The sequence below is a fragment of the Pelobates fuscus genome, chromosome 5 (genome assembly GCF_036172605.1).
Source record: "Pelobates fuscus isolate aPelFus1 chromosome 5, aPelFus1.pri, whole genome shotgun sequence".
NCBI lineage: Eukaryota > Metazoa > Chordata > Amphibia > Anura > Pelobatidae > Pelobates > Pelobates fuscus.
In genome coordinates, this window is record NC_086321.1 from 323,288,500 (window position 1) to 323,303,136 (window position 14,637).

General features: G+C 35.5%; 1 protein-coding gene across 2 annotated transcripts in view; it reads left to right on the plus strand.

The window, feature by feature from the left end:
• PTPRS (protein tyrosine phosphatase receptor type S) overlaps window positions 1-14,637 on the plus strand; it is a 359,172-nt gene that overhangs the window by 32,142 nt on the left and 312,393 nt on the right. For both annotated transcript variants that reach the window (XM_063455600.1, XM_063455601.1), the window contains exon 2: window positions 1,883-2,003. The gene's annotated coding sequence lies outside the window, so the exon portion shown is untranslated. The remainder of the gene's footprint in view (window positions 1-1,882; window positions 2,004-14,637) is intronic.

A 14,637-nucleotide genomic window follows, 5' to 3' on the forward strand; every position in this document is an offset into this window, starting at 1 on the left:
GGCTTGTGTAATGCAAATAATGCTGTGTACATACCTACGCAAGATAATTACTTTTAAAATTAGCTTTAATTTGAACTCACTAATATACTTTCACATGTGTGAATTGTATATGAACGTAATCTTGTCTCCAAATGTGAAAAATGTTTAATTTATTAAAGGTTTTTGTCATAGCAGGCTAACACAACATGGTCCTTTCCTTAAATTAAAACCTGTGCAATCAAATTAGCATGCCATTTGAATAATTGTACAGCATACATACAATCCAATCTTGCTCGTAAAAGTGGAAATCTACTTGGAAGAAGCAAATGTAAATTTGTGAAAAACGTAATACCTGATTCAACTGTTGTTCTAGTAGAGTATGCCCTTAACAGCAACTTAATGATTTAACAAATAAAATAATTATACTGATTGAAAAGAGTGTGAGTCTATGTTGCAATTAATGAGTATAGTTTAGAACGCAACATGACCTTGTGATGAAAACTGTATGGTGAATATAATATTACATTAATGCACTTTGGGGAATACAGTATTTAAACATATTAGACGCATAAGAATAAATAAAAAAAAGTCTAATGCAATTAGTATTTTCAACTTTTAATTCACATCATGAAAAACATTTTCTCTCCCATGGCGGTCATTTACATCATCCCCTATTATGTTTAATTAGGTTTTAAATATTCTATACAAATGTTGTTGTTTAGGGTATATCAATCATAGTGTAATCTTTTAATGCAAATCAGATTTTATTTGCCATCCAACATCAATTAACTTGTACAAAAATATTAACCTTTTTTATTTTCTGTGTTGAGTGTTTGCAATTAATAGTTTATTTAGGCATTTTCAAATTCAGGTCAGGTTGACGAAACTAAAATAATGATTCTGGAGCTGAAAGAAATGTTCAAGTCCAATATTAACATGTTGTATATGTATCTCCCCCATTATTCATTTTTTGTTTCCTCCATACAATCTCTTGGTATTTTAGTTTCCCGAATCTTCTATTTATGGCCTTATGGTGTTCGTTTGTATTTTCCTGCTTTCTTTGTGTATGGGCCACTAGGTACTGAGTAAGAATAGGATCCCTAAATGCAGATATAAGCAAGGGATTGAAGGAAGTATTCCCAAACCTTAGAGCCATTGGGCTTAAGTTGAAAGAAAGACACCAGGGTGTAACTAACTAGGCAAACCCGCAAACAAGCCAGGGTCGGGATTCCTGAAAGCAGGGAGTCATACAAGCCAAAGTCAGGGCATGCAGCAAGCAGGAAAGATCAAAAACTTGGTCAAGATCAGTAAAACAGGACCACTAGACACCAAGCTCAAAACCCATCGAACAGCGCAATAAGGACTACAAACTGACAATGAGCCTAAGGAACGTTGGTTCTTAAGGCCTATTAAGGCCTATGCCGATGATGTCCCAAGAACATGATCTTGAGTCAAATTACGTGCCAAAAGTAGCATCAACAAATGACACAGCCTTACAGGCGTCAAGATTTTCTAATAGTGGATGACACAAAAGGACAAGAGGTGTGTAAAAAAATAATGCAGACTTGCGTCAAAATAAGTAGTGACCAGTGCAAATCAGGTTTATGGTGCATAGAATACGCTGCACGCAGGTAATACTTGACATCCTGTTTGGTTTTTTTTCAAACTGTTTGAGAGCTTGCGTTGAACTAGGATTTTACAAGTCATTTTGGTAAAGAAACACAGCGTACAAAAATGTACAAAGTTGTAGTAAATTACATCTGTATTGAAAACTATTTATTTGTAATGCTGTACCTTCTGTTTAAAAAAAAAAAAGTTACGCTTTAATTACTGTATTATCAATGTTTAGCTCACTAAGAGTTTTCTAAATGCTAATTTACATACTTTGTATTTATTTGCGCAGGAAAGCCTTTTACATTGAAAGAGAAACCATCATCACAAAGAAGTCATTAAAGGTACAAGACGGCTCAGCTGGCATCATACAGCAGAACACAAGTCAGAGTGGTTATCGCTGTTACTGGACTGTAAGTAACAAACTGGACTGCTTGACTCAAACTCATAAATAACCTGCATGTAGTGAATTCTTATCTGTATATCAGGTAATTGTGTTAACTATTTAAATGTAAAGCTTCTTTGAATGTTTTTTCTTTCATATCACATATATATAAAAATATTTAATTTTCTTTGGAGGTGCCTTGACCACTATGATGATTACAGTAATAATATTATAATAATAATAATAATAATAATATAAAAATATGTAATTTTCTTTAGAGGTGCCTTGACCACTATGGTGATTACTGTAATAATAATAATTATAATGTAAAAAGATTTAATTTTCTTTAGAGGTACCTTGACCACTATGATGATTACTGTAATAATAAAATAATAATAATAAAACCCATTGTACAGCGCTACGGAATCTGATGGCGCTATATAAATAATAAAATAATAATATAAAAATATTTCATTTTCTTTGGAGGTGCCTTGACCACTATGATGATTACAGTAATAATAATAATAATAATATAAAAATATTAAATTTTCTTTAGAGGTACCTTTACCACTATGATGATTACTGTAATAATAAAATAATAATAATAAAACCCATTGTACAGCGCTACGGAATCTGATGGCGCTATATAAATAATACATTAATAATAGTATAAAAATATTTAATTTTCTTTGGAGGTGCCTTGACCACTATGATGATTACTGTAATAATAATAATAATAATAATATAAAAATATTTAATTTTCTTTGGAGGTACCTTGACCACTATGATGATTACTGTAATAATAAAATAATAATAATAAAACCCATTGTACAGCGCTACGGAATCTGATGGCGCTATATAAATAATACATTAATAATAGTATAAAAATATTTAATTTTCTTTAGAGGTGTCTTGACCACTATGATGATTACTATAATAATAATAATAATAAAACCCATTGTACAGCGCTACGGAATCTGATGGCGCTATATAAATAATAAAATAATAATAATATAAAAATATTTCATTTTCTTTGGAGGTGCCTTGGCCACTATGATGATTACAGTCCTGGTATGAAAACTGTTAGTTTTAAAACTGTAATGCACCTCATGTAATGTTAAAACCTGCCAAAAAAAGATTTAAAATCTGCACATATGAGGTATTCTTAAAAGTAGAGTAAAAATATATCTTTATGTTGGGGAACTTTTCTTTTGCAACAGTTAAAGGGATACTCCAGTCCTCTAAAGCAAATTAGCTGCAGGCTTATTGGATAAAAGAAAAATATTTTTAGAGAAACGGTCACATTTATAAAACACCTTGGTAACATCTGGATGTAGACTTGACAGTCGGTAGAGTTTCCTTTTTCACTCACTTTTTAACTGTGGTTCAAAGCAAAACTAAGTGCTTCTCATAGAGAAGCATTGGCTTCAAACACGTGCACATTAAGTCCCAATGCTTTTCTATAAATCATCATTACATGGAATGATGATCAGAGCTGCTGTGAAGTGAGTGTAATAGCTTTTTTTTTTTTTGTAAAGTGAACTGGTCATGACAGGTTGACTTCAACAGTTAACAGCTCCCAAGGCACTAAATGTATGATTTATCATAGTGATAAATAATCTATTTTATGGAATCAGAAAAAATCCTGCTAGTCACGGAGGAAGATTTGCTGGAGTGCCAAGTACAAGTCCAGATAAACAAAAACACACAAAAACAGTCTTACTGATAACAGAGCACAAACAAAATGAAATAGCAGCATAAAACAGTTAAATACACCATAATAGGTTGAAAGTCCATAGTTCATAGAATAAATAGTCTCAAATAATGAATTGGATCCAGGAAGTATCTACAATAAAGGACAACAGATCACAGGGCTCTTTGTAAACAATAATTTATGAATCCACTTGATTAAAAACAATTACTCCTAATTAGAGCAATGATTAGCATATCAGTACAACAAATCCTACCACACTCAGCCATGACATGCACAGCTCATTTAGCTCCTTCCTTTAGGGGGTTCTCTTTACAGAAAGCATTATGGTCTGTTGTACTATCTTGTAGATACATTCTGGATCCAAGCTATTATTTTGGGACTATTTATCTTAAATATTTCCAAATAATGTATTGAGAATATTATTATTGTATTATTTATTTATATAGCGCCAGCAAGTTCCGTAGCGCTGTACAATGGGAATATGGACTTGTAATCTTTTATGGCATATTTAAATCGACACCATAGTCACCAGAACAACTACAGATTAATGTAGTTGTTCTAGTGTATATAGCCTGTACCTGCATGCATTTTATTGTAAACACTGCCTTTTCAGAGAATAAGCATTGTTTACATTGCTGCCTAGGATCACCTCTCGGTGCTGTAACTCAGATGGCTACTAGAGGTGCTTCCTTTGTAGCACTGACGTTCAGCATCTCCATGCTCTGCATGAGTCATTGCATCTCTATAAGGAGATGCTGATTGGCACAGAGCAGCCTTTTGCCGCGTACGCCCGATAGCCCCACAATGCTTTTCTATGGGAAATTATTAGATTGGCTGAGATCATAAAGAGAGTGGGCGGGACCAGCTGCAACTGGGTCTGCAAGGTGCTGGAAAAAGGTGAGTAACCTTTTAAACCAGAGGTAAGGGAGTCTGGGAGCCTAAACAGCTATTTCTCAGTATGTGCAGCCGGATGCGTAACTAGAAACAACGGGGCCCTGGGGCGAAAATTGCCCTGCCCCACTCCCCCCCATACTTCTCACATATAGACATGCAGACACACACACATACATACACACACACATACATGCATACAAACACATACACACACATGCATATAGACACATATATACAGACATACATACAGACACATACATACAGAACCACATACACACACACACACACATACATGCAGACAGACAGATTTACACATGCATACAGACACAAACATACATACAAACACGCATACAGAACCACATACACACACACATACATGCAGACACATACATACAGACACAAACATAAATACAAACACACATACATACAGACACACACATACAGAACCATATACACACAAGCAAAATGTTTTAGTCACCCTCCTGTTTCCTACCTTTTAGGTGCAGGAGGGTGACTTCCCTGAGGTCCAGTGGCTCCAGCTGATGGGAGTCAAAGTTCCCACTCTGACACCCTTCTCTCCTTCATCCTCTCGCGTGGCTCCCGGTGATTGCTGGGAGGAAGTGACCGGGGCAGTCATTTCCTCCCCGCGCCTGACATCATCAGAGGGGGCCACTCGACACCCTGGTGTGGTGGGCCCGGTCGCAACTGCGACCCCAGTAGTTCCGCCACTGTGTGCAGCGTTTCCAGACCCCTACCATCATGACCACTTCTAAAAGCAGAATTGGTCATACTGGTTGGAGTAACACAATGAATATTGCCTTTCATGTATGTATGGACTTTAATTAAGATCAAAATTAAAACTAAGTATTAATGTTTCTTATGCGGGTCTATTCCAAGGTCTATAATAAAGAAAAAAAAGAGGGATGGGACAGCGCTATCCAAACTGATCACAACAGGGAGGGGGAGGCTGCACACCTGAAAGCAAGGGTAACCCTCAAAACCCTTCAAAAGACTGGAAAAACAGAAGACAATAAGTACAGGGGTTCGCCAAGAACAAAGTGAATAAATAAAATAGTAGAAGAAAATACCAGGGAAACAGGCAAATTAAAGTCTCTAATTCACAGGTATATTCTTCAGAAATTCTCAAGACGTCTTGGGTCAAATCCTCATCAGCAAATATGAAAGAAAAAAAACACACAGAGGGGACCAATGGTGCAGTAACTTAAAGGAGTATGGCCACAGACAACACTGAGGTTAAGAAATGCCAAATCACATTTATGGGAGCTATAACCAGCTCGAGTTAAAATAGCATACAGTGGTATTTAAACTCCCCACATGTAGGATATTCCTCTGACGATGTTTGCAGTGCAGGTCATATGAAATAAAAACACAAGAGAAGGCCCATAGTGCTCTCTATATTAAAAAAGTGCTGGATAAAATAGGAAATGTAATTACAATTTACAGAGCAGACAAACCACTCTGTGTAAAGCGCCTGGGTGGAACAATCCCCACCATGGATTCTTTGGATGGTATAAAAGCTTCAGATGTTAGGATATGCCAGGTAAAAAAATTAGGATAAATATAAAATTAAAGAGACTAAACAAAATATGAGGTAGTCAGAAAAAAATAACTTTTATTTAGATTAAAACACAACATGTTTCGCCACAAGGGGCTTCTTCAAGTGTACATAATGTTAGCCTGGCACATGTGGGTTTATATAAGGTCCAAACAATCATCAAATTGAAAATGGTGTCTTATTTGACCTTTGACCCTTAGTGAGGTCACATGACATGTTTCAAAGGTCAAAGGACATATAAACAGGAAGTAGAAAAACTAAAAACAATAAAAACAATGTACCTGTGAATTAGAATCTTTTATTTGCCTGTTTCCCTGGTATTTTTTAATATTATTTATTTTATTTATTCACTTTGTTCTTGGCGCATCCTATACTTGTTGTCTTCTGTTTTTCTATTCCAAGGTCTGCTTAACTCATGGAGTGCGTTCTCAAATCACTATATTTATAGACACAAAGTACATTAAATTATATGACTATTGAAGGAACAGAGCAAAGTGTTATCAAAAATAATAAAATAATTCTCTCAGAATATCTTATTATATCTGATTATATTTTATTGTATATCATCAGATTCAATAAAACATTTCATTAGGTAGGTTAAATTGTAAATTATAAGTAAAATGATTTATGATTTAAACATGAGTAGTATGCAGTTGTAATGTATTGCGCTAGTCTGGACACAAGATAAATATTTTATTTATATGGACAAACCAGCAAAAGAAACCGATTGAACTGAAGGGATTAGCCAAAAGCAGAATATACTTACTTGCATTTCTATGCATGACCACAGGGAGTTTTTAGAATAAACTGAATCCCAGTCTTTTGACAGTATTTATATGATATGTTTGTTTTCTGTGATTCATCTATTGTGTGTATGACTGCAGAATGAAAGCTCACTTCTGTTTAGTGAAGGCCTGTGTTTATGTGTCTCTTCATTATTAGTGCTGCCTGCTGTAGCATTACGATTGGTTACTTTTAGTTCCCCAACTGATGAATAATTCATAATTCCTTGAATTAAGTTACCATTGACTGAAATGCTACCTACTGTGTGTGCAAGTCAATTAGGATACAGTTGCACATGTATATATTTTATAAAGATATCATTTTGGAAACTTTCATATGTCAGGCAATGATTTAATATTTTTGCTTCAAGCTTTTCAAATGATTTAATAATTTTGGATAAACTTTTAAAACATTTATTTTAAAATATATAAAAAAAGGTATATAAAAATATATCAATAAATTTAACAAATCTCAATATTAATTAAAATAGGATAATATAGCAATATATCAAAATATTCATTTTTTTAATATTGTAAACATTTATCCAACATATTAAATCATTTAGAAAGCTTATCCAAAAATACATATTTCACTGTATGACTGCACAAACAATTTAGTACATAGGTTTCTTCTTTTTATTATACACAGAGAAAGATTTGGGAATTGTTAAAGACAACAAATTAAGGCAGCAATATGCCACGTCAATCTGCAGTTGCTAAAGCCAGTAATGTTTTGTCATGTATAAATAGGGGCAAAAATTCTCGGGATGAAAATATAATTTTGCCTCTTTATAAATCGCTGGTAAGACCACACCTTGAAAATGCTGTGCAATTTTGGGCACCTATTCTAAAGAAGGATATCATGAGACTAGAAAAAGTGCAGAGACAAATTACAAAATTGCTAAAAGGAATAGAGCATTTTAGTTACGAAGAAAGGTTAAAAAATGTAATTGTCTTTAGTTTGGAAAAATGGCACCTCAGAGGGGATATGATAACATTATACAAATATATTCGGGGCCAGTAAAAAAACATTATCTGGAAATCTATTCATAAACAGGGCTATACATAGGACACAAGGTCACACATTTAGGCTGGAAGAAAGGAGATTTCATCTGAGGCAAAGAAAAGGTTTTTATACAGTAAGAGCAATAAGGATATGGAATTCTCTGCCTGAAGAGGTGGTTTTATCAGAGTCCATACAGATGTTTAAACTGCAATTGGATAAATACTTGCAAAAACATAACATACAGGGATATAATTTCGCATTAGTGGGGTAATAGCTGCTTTATCCAAGGAGATATCTGACTGCAATTTTGTGGTCAAAAAGGGATTTTTTTTTCCTAGTTTGTTGCAAAATTGGAAGCGCTCCAGACTAGGTTTTTTGCCTTCTTTTGGATTAACAGCAAAAACATATGTGAGGAACGCTGAACTTGATGGACGCAAGTCTCTTTTCAGCTATGTAACATGTAAGAACCAGTAAATAATTTTAGTACGTTTGCTAGAATATTAGTATATTTCCCAATTGACAATATTTTACAACATATAACATTCTTCACATACCTTTTAAAACTGGTAAACACATTTCTATATGCAAAAGAAAACACAAGATGTATCAAAATTAAAGGTTAAGAGCTGCCCGATGAAAAAGGAAAGTAAAAGACAACTTAAGTTGCCATATAGAATTTGCAAGATATGACGATTATAAGACAACAGTCTAGCAAAACAGTGAGGTGTGTTTCTAGTGAATTATCTTGCTTTAGAATAACTGATGACTAAAATGTCTGTAATCCTAATGGAATGGTATGTATCTGTAGTATTCTATGGAAGCCCTGCTGAGCTTGCCATGATAAAAATCGCTTATTCGGTTATTATTACCTGCAGACAATGCCAAGCAAGTGTGGTTGAATTGTACTTCTATGTAGCTCTTATCAGTATGTGTAAAGCCACCGTGTTAAGACAACAGCCTTGATTTAATGTTGTTGGACAAGCTTTCAATTGATTTAATATTGTTGGATAACCTTTTAAAATGATTTTTTGGAAAAATATATATTTATATAATATTTATTTTCAAGTCATGTATAAAAAAAAATATCAATATATCAAAATATTGCCACACTAACGTATTTCTCAGAATATTAAATCATTTTAATAGTTCATCCAAAAACATTAATTATTTGAAAGGCTTATGCAAAAATATTAAATTGAGTCCAAGGCCCTAATATAATTTAGTAATTTTGCGCTATCGCTTTGCGGCAGTTCCTGCCCTCTCCGAAGGAAAGAAAGTAAAAAAAAATAAAAAAAAATAAAAAAAATTGCATTTCTTTGGTGGCACTTTTTAAAGGCTATATATAAACATTTTAATCTTTGATTATTTACTCCCCTAAAGAGTACAATTCTATTAGTTATGCATTTTGTATTTCTGTTAATGTTATCTTGTCATCTTGGGTCACTTTGAGGTGCTGGGTCTTGATAAGGCCAAGCTAATAGGGAAGCATGCTGTCTGTTTGCCCTTGGTACAGAATGCAGACACGCAGCTATTATTGTGACGGATAGCTTAATCTACATTTCACTTAAACATAATGCATTCAAAACCAGTGCCAGCAGCCTCCCTTCACCGCAGTTTGCAGATAAACATCTCTAATCGTGGGACGATCTTCTAAAGCTGCCAGAAAATCTTTGCTTAATTAACACATAACATCATTCAGATAGATGATGTAGAGCTCTCTTTGTCACTAGAAGCTTGAAGAACATGTAAAAAAAAAATTAAAAGATCTTCATCTGAGACACATTTCCCCCGTGCCACACAGTCTATACAGCTTTGTGCAAGATCTTTTCACAACTCTGCGCCAGGATTAGTCACTGGATCACGTATTACATGTAATAATAATTATTTGAATCTTAACTAAAACCACGCATTTTAAAATATATACTCCGCACTTTAAAGGGGTTGGTTAAAGGGACACTATAGTCACCGGAATAACTACAGCTTATTGTAGTTGTTCTGGTGTGTAAAGTATTTCCCTGCAGGAGTTTTAATGTAAACACTGCCTCTTCAGACAAAAGGCAGTGTATACATTACTCAAAAGAGCATGCACACCAAACGTGTAATATGTAGCGCTTAATGTAGCTAGTATACACTGTGGGATTAATCACGTCAATTCCACCTATTTAAAAAAACACATAAAATACAAACTTGTGTACAGCGCATAAAATAGTATGGAGTGTATTATAAATCCATACCCTTTACCACATTCCAATTATGTGCAAATAAATAACCCCAAAGTGTGTGTGTGTATGTATGTGTGTATATATATATGATACAGTAGAAAGGACCGCACTCCGAGGTCTTTGTGATAGTTTTCAAATAAAATTTTACTTTTATTTAATCCATATAAAAGTCACCATTTCAGCCCCCACATGGAGCTTTTATCAGGACAAGATTTCTTGTCCTGATGAAAGCTCCATGTGGGGGCTAAAACGTTGACTTTTATATGGATTAAATACAAGTTACATTTTATTTGAAAACTATCACAAAGACCTTGGAGTGCGGTCCTTTCTACTGTATCTACATGATTTTGCCAGACCTGCACTGGGCATAAAGAATTTTAACCAGGAGTGCAAGCCCTTGTTACGTATATATATATATATATATATATATATATATATATATATATATATACACACACCCAATATTCTGCAATTGATGTCACTGCAAGGATAAACAAACACTTTCATAGTGCAGTACAGTTTTATCATTATAGGGCAATACAGTTTTATCAATAGGTGGTACTATAATTCAATAAATCCTATGGTTATCGCATTCACATTTCTCTGAGTCTATCTTTATAACTGCCTCAGGTAATTCAGCTTTGGTGTGATGTTGTAGCTTTAAACAGGGTTTGATAATGATTTGATCCTCAACTGTAAAGAACAGGAAAGGCAGAGTCAGTTAGGATAAAAGTAAATAGCATTTACGCAAAACAATAATAAAAACCTTACATTAAGGTAACTAGAGTGCCATAGTCCAAGTTTAAAACACACACATTACTGCCTAGGGACACTTTTAGTGGCAGTCACTCAGACAACCACAATAGGTGCTTCCTGGGTGAGTGCTGCACAATGTGCAGCACTGACATTCAGCATCTCCACACTTTGCATGGAGGTACTGAACGTTCCCCATAGAGATGCGTTGATTAAAGGCATCTCTGTGAGGAGATGCTGATTGGCACAGCGCAGCATTCTGCTGCGTGTGCTCGTTAGGCCTCCCAATAATTTCCTATAGGAAAGCACTGGATTGGCTGAGATTGTCAGTTTTAATGATCTCAGCCAAGAAGGCAGAACGGGTGTGTGGGCACTAAAATTACGGTAAGTTTTCACCATTTTTAAGGAGGTGGAGGGTGGCCACCAAATATACACGTTTGTATTCCTGACATTATAGTGTTCCGTTAAGGTACGGTTGGTTATAATGCATGCTTTTGCTCTCAATTCTTTTTCTGCTAATTATCACTGATTAGTTTTGCTCCACATGCCAACCCATTCTGTTCAATCATTACATCTTACAGTGGTTAATTTTTGCACCTAATATACTGCTGTACATGATGTTGCAACGTATATTTCTGTCAGTTGCAATTCAGCTGTTTACTTCATACAACAGAAAGCGGAGTATTGAAATTCCCAGAAACCCTTGCTGTGCCCATAAAGTAATAAGAATGGGGTGGGGGGGGGGAGGGGGGGGGGGGGGAGGAATCAACAACCCTACATAAAATATACATAGATAGCAGTCTAGGTAGAAATAAGTCAAAGCCTTCAAAAAAAAAAAAAAAATGAATCGTGTTATGCTGTTGATTCAAAAAGAAGGCTAAAAAAAGAATTTGTTGTGATGTCCTTTTATGCCACAACAGGGAATAAACTTATTCTTGACTAATGGAAATCAGATTTTTCCATGGATCAATAACCTGTTCACATACAGTACATATTAATGATATCTTTGGATATTCTGTTAAAAAAATATATATATATAAGACAATTTTTTTAAACAGAGAATTCCAAACTGTCCGTACTGCTAAGAATCCTTTCCAAATAATAGTTTAGCACATAGCGACTTGGAGAGGGTTACAATAATCAGGAGAGGGTTACAATAATCCATGCGGGAAATTACTAGAGCATGGACAAGATCCTTGGTAGTATCTGGTGCAAGAAAGGGGCGGATGCGGGCTATGTTTTTAAGATGGAATCTACAGGATTTGGCAACATGCTGGATATGAGGCTCAAAGGTGAGGCCAGAATCAAGTATGACACCAGTCATATCCTCTCTGAGACACCTATTTTTCAGAAAAAAATAAATGAAGTTTTTCTAGCTCTTCTTTGTAACTAATGTTTTCCATGCCACTTATTAATTTTGCAGCTGGTTTCTCCACTATTTCTTATTCGGTAATATCCTTCTTTAACCTCTTCACTGCCAAGCACGTTTTGATGAAAAAAATATTAGCTTACAATTTGTTTTAAGCAAGGGATGTATAGCTGGCATATACACATAATAAAACTGCAAACTTGTGTATACATTTTTTAAGACAAATGCAAAAATTTTAGTTATGTAAATATACACAATTTTTCTTTTTCACTATCTTTATATATAAAAAAAATAGGTAATGAAAAGCTTTGGACAGTATACCTTTATATATATATATATATATATATATATATATATATATATATCACACATAATCTGAAATGGTAGTATAAAAGCAAGACAGCAGTTTTTCTCATATACAGTAAGTGTGACAAAAATAGATGAATAAAAGTATTCAAATACATTGTTTATAGGTATTTGTAAAGAACTTGAAGACATTACTAGCAGTACAGCATTTCCTTCCTAGGGGGAGATGTGTTCACTCCTATGTATTTTTACTGTCCCACTCTATAGAGGGCCTATTTACACACCAACAGAAATTGTTGACCATGTTTGTGAATTGAATATCCCTTGCAGCTCATTTTCTAAAGCATGTGCCCTACTGATAGAAATTATACTAGCCAAAATCAAAGACAATAAACAAATGGATGAACTCTCCATGCTTACTCCATTCTTCTCCCTTAAACCAAAAAGTGTGGCAATCACAGATTCATTTGTTTGTTTTCTTTTCTGTGTTTTTAACTTTGAGATCTGATGATTTGTGACTAAGTGGAATATTCTTGATTCTGTCATTCCTTTTGCTTGCCAAATTTTATGTGAGGTGCGAATAAAGAACTTAAAAACAGCGATGGGGAGGGGGGGTGGCATGGCTAGATGTGCAATGGACCAGACGTGTCTAATAGGAGCTCATGCTCCGCACACCGCAAGGAGGACACGCCCCCAACCATGGCACACTAAATCAACACGCTACCTGCAAAGATGTTCTCGTTCTGCTGAACGCTGCTGGAGGAAGTCACACACCGAGTCCTACTTTCTACACTACAAATTCATATTGCGTTCATACAGCACAGCCCTTGCCCTTGCCAAACAGTCTTACTTTTCTTCTCTTATTCGTTCATGCTCCCACAATCCCAGGCGTCTCTTTGATACCTTTAACTCTCTTCTTTGCCCTGCTGTGGCCACCCCCAAACTAACCTTACAGCTGATAGTCTTGCTTGCTACTTTACTTACAAGATTGAACAGATAAGGAAATAATTCTTTAATCACAGGAAGCAAGACTTCGGAAGACCCATGTGGGCTGCCCTGCTCTGCCTGATTGCCAGGTCACATGACATCCTCCCTGCATTCCAGGCTCCTGACGGCTGTCTGCTCATTAAGTCTCACTCGCGAGCAGCATTGAAAGTTCTATTTACTGCACCTCCTGCTCGCGAGTAGATAAGGAAAGCCTCTTGAAGAGGTAAGAGGAGACCTGTGCTTCCCAGTACCCCCAATGTGAGTGTGTGTACTTAGTGGGGAGAGGAAGGGCTGCTGCACTGTGAGGCCCCAAGTGCCACGGCCCACCAGGAAATTTCCCGGTATCCCGGTGGGCCAGTCCGGCCCTGTGTGTCCCATTATGCACTTAGTATACATTACAGCTCTAAGTCTGCCTTCTAAGTCTGCTGGAATTGAAATGGACCTTTGGTCAATTATCTAACGCTGGACAAACTGACAAGGTTTTAAGCCCTTCAGTGGAGGGGGGGCATGAGGGATGAGGACACTGTAGGGACATATAGTGCCTGGAAAACGGCTTTGTTTTCCTGGCACTAGAGGATCCCTTGAAATCAATGACCAGTGGCTTCTGGCAGAGAAATGCATTCCTCTATAGGCTGGTAATCATTCCTAGAGTATAAAAGAAGGTAAGTGAGGCTTTGTGGACAAAAATTAATTCTGCAGAATACATGAAAGTAAAAACATTTATACTTGATTCTGAGAGTGAAGTAGTTAAAAACGGGTACCCAAAATTGCACTGCAATTTTTAAGGTGAGGCCCTACCATTAATTTATAAAGAGCATAGTTTGATCACATGGATTAATAACCCTTTTTACACCCAATACGCTAGCCTTTGCAATGACTGACCAAGATTGCATACTGTGGCCAAGTTTGTTATGTAGAATTGTTCATAAATCCTTTTCAATTAATGTTATTCGTAATCAACCCCATGTAATATATTTGTTGCTTGTGGGTTCATTATTACAAATCCTAAATAAGATCTGATTTTCCTATTTATTGAAAACATTTTATTTATTT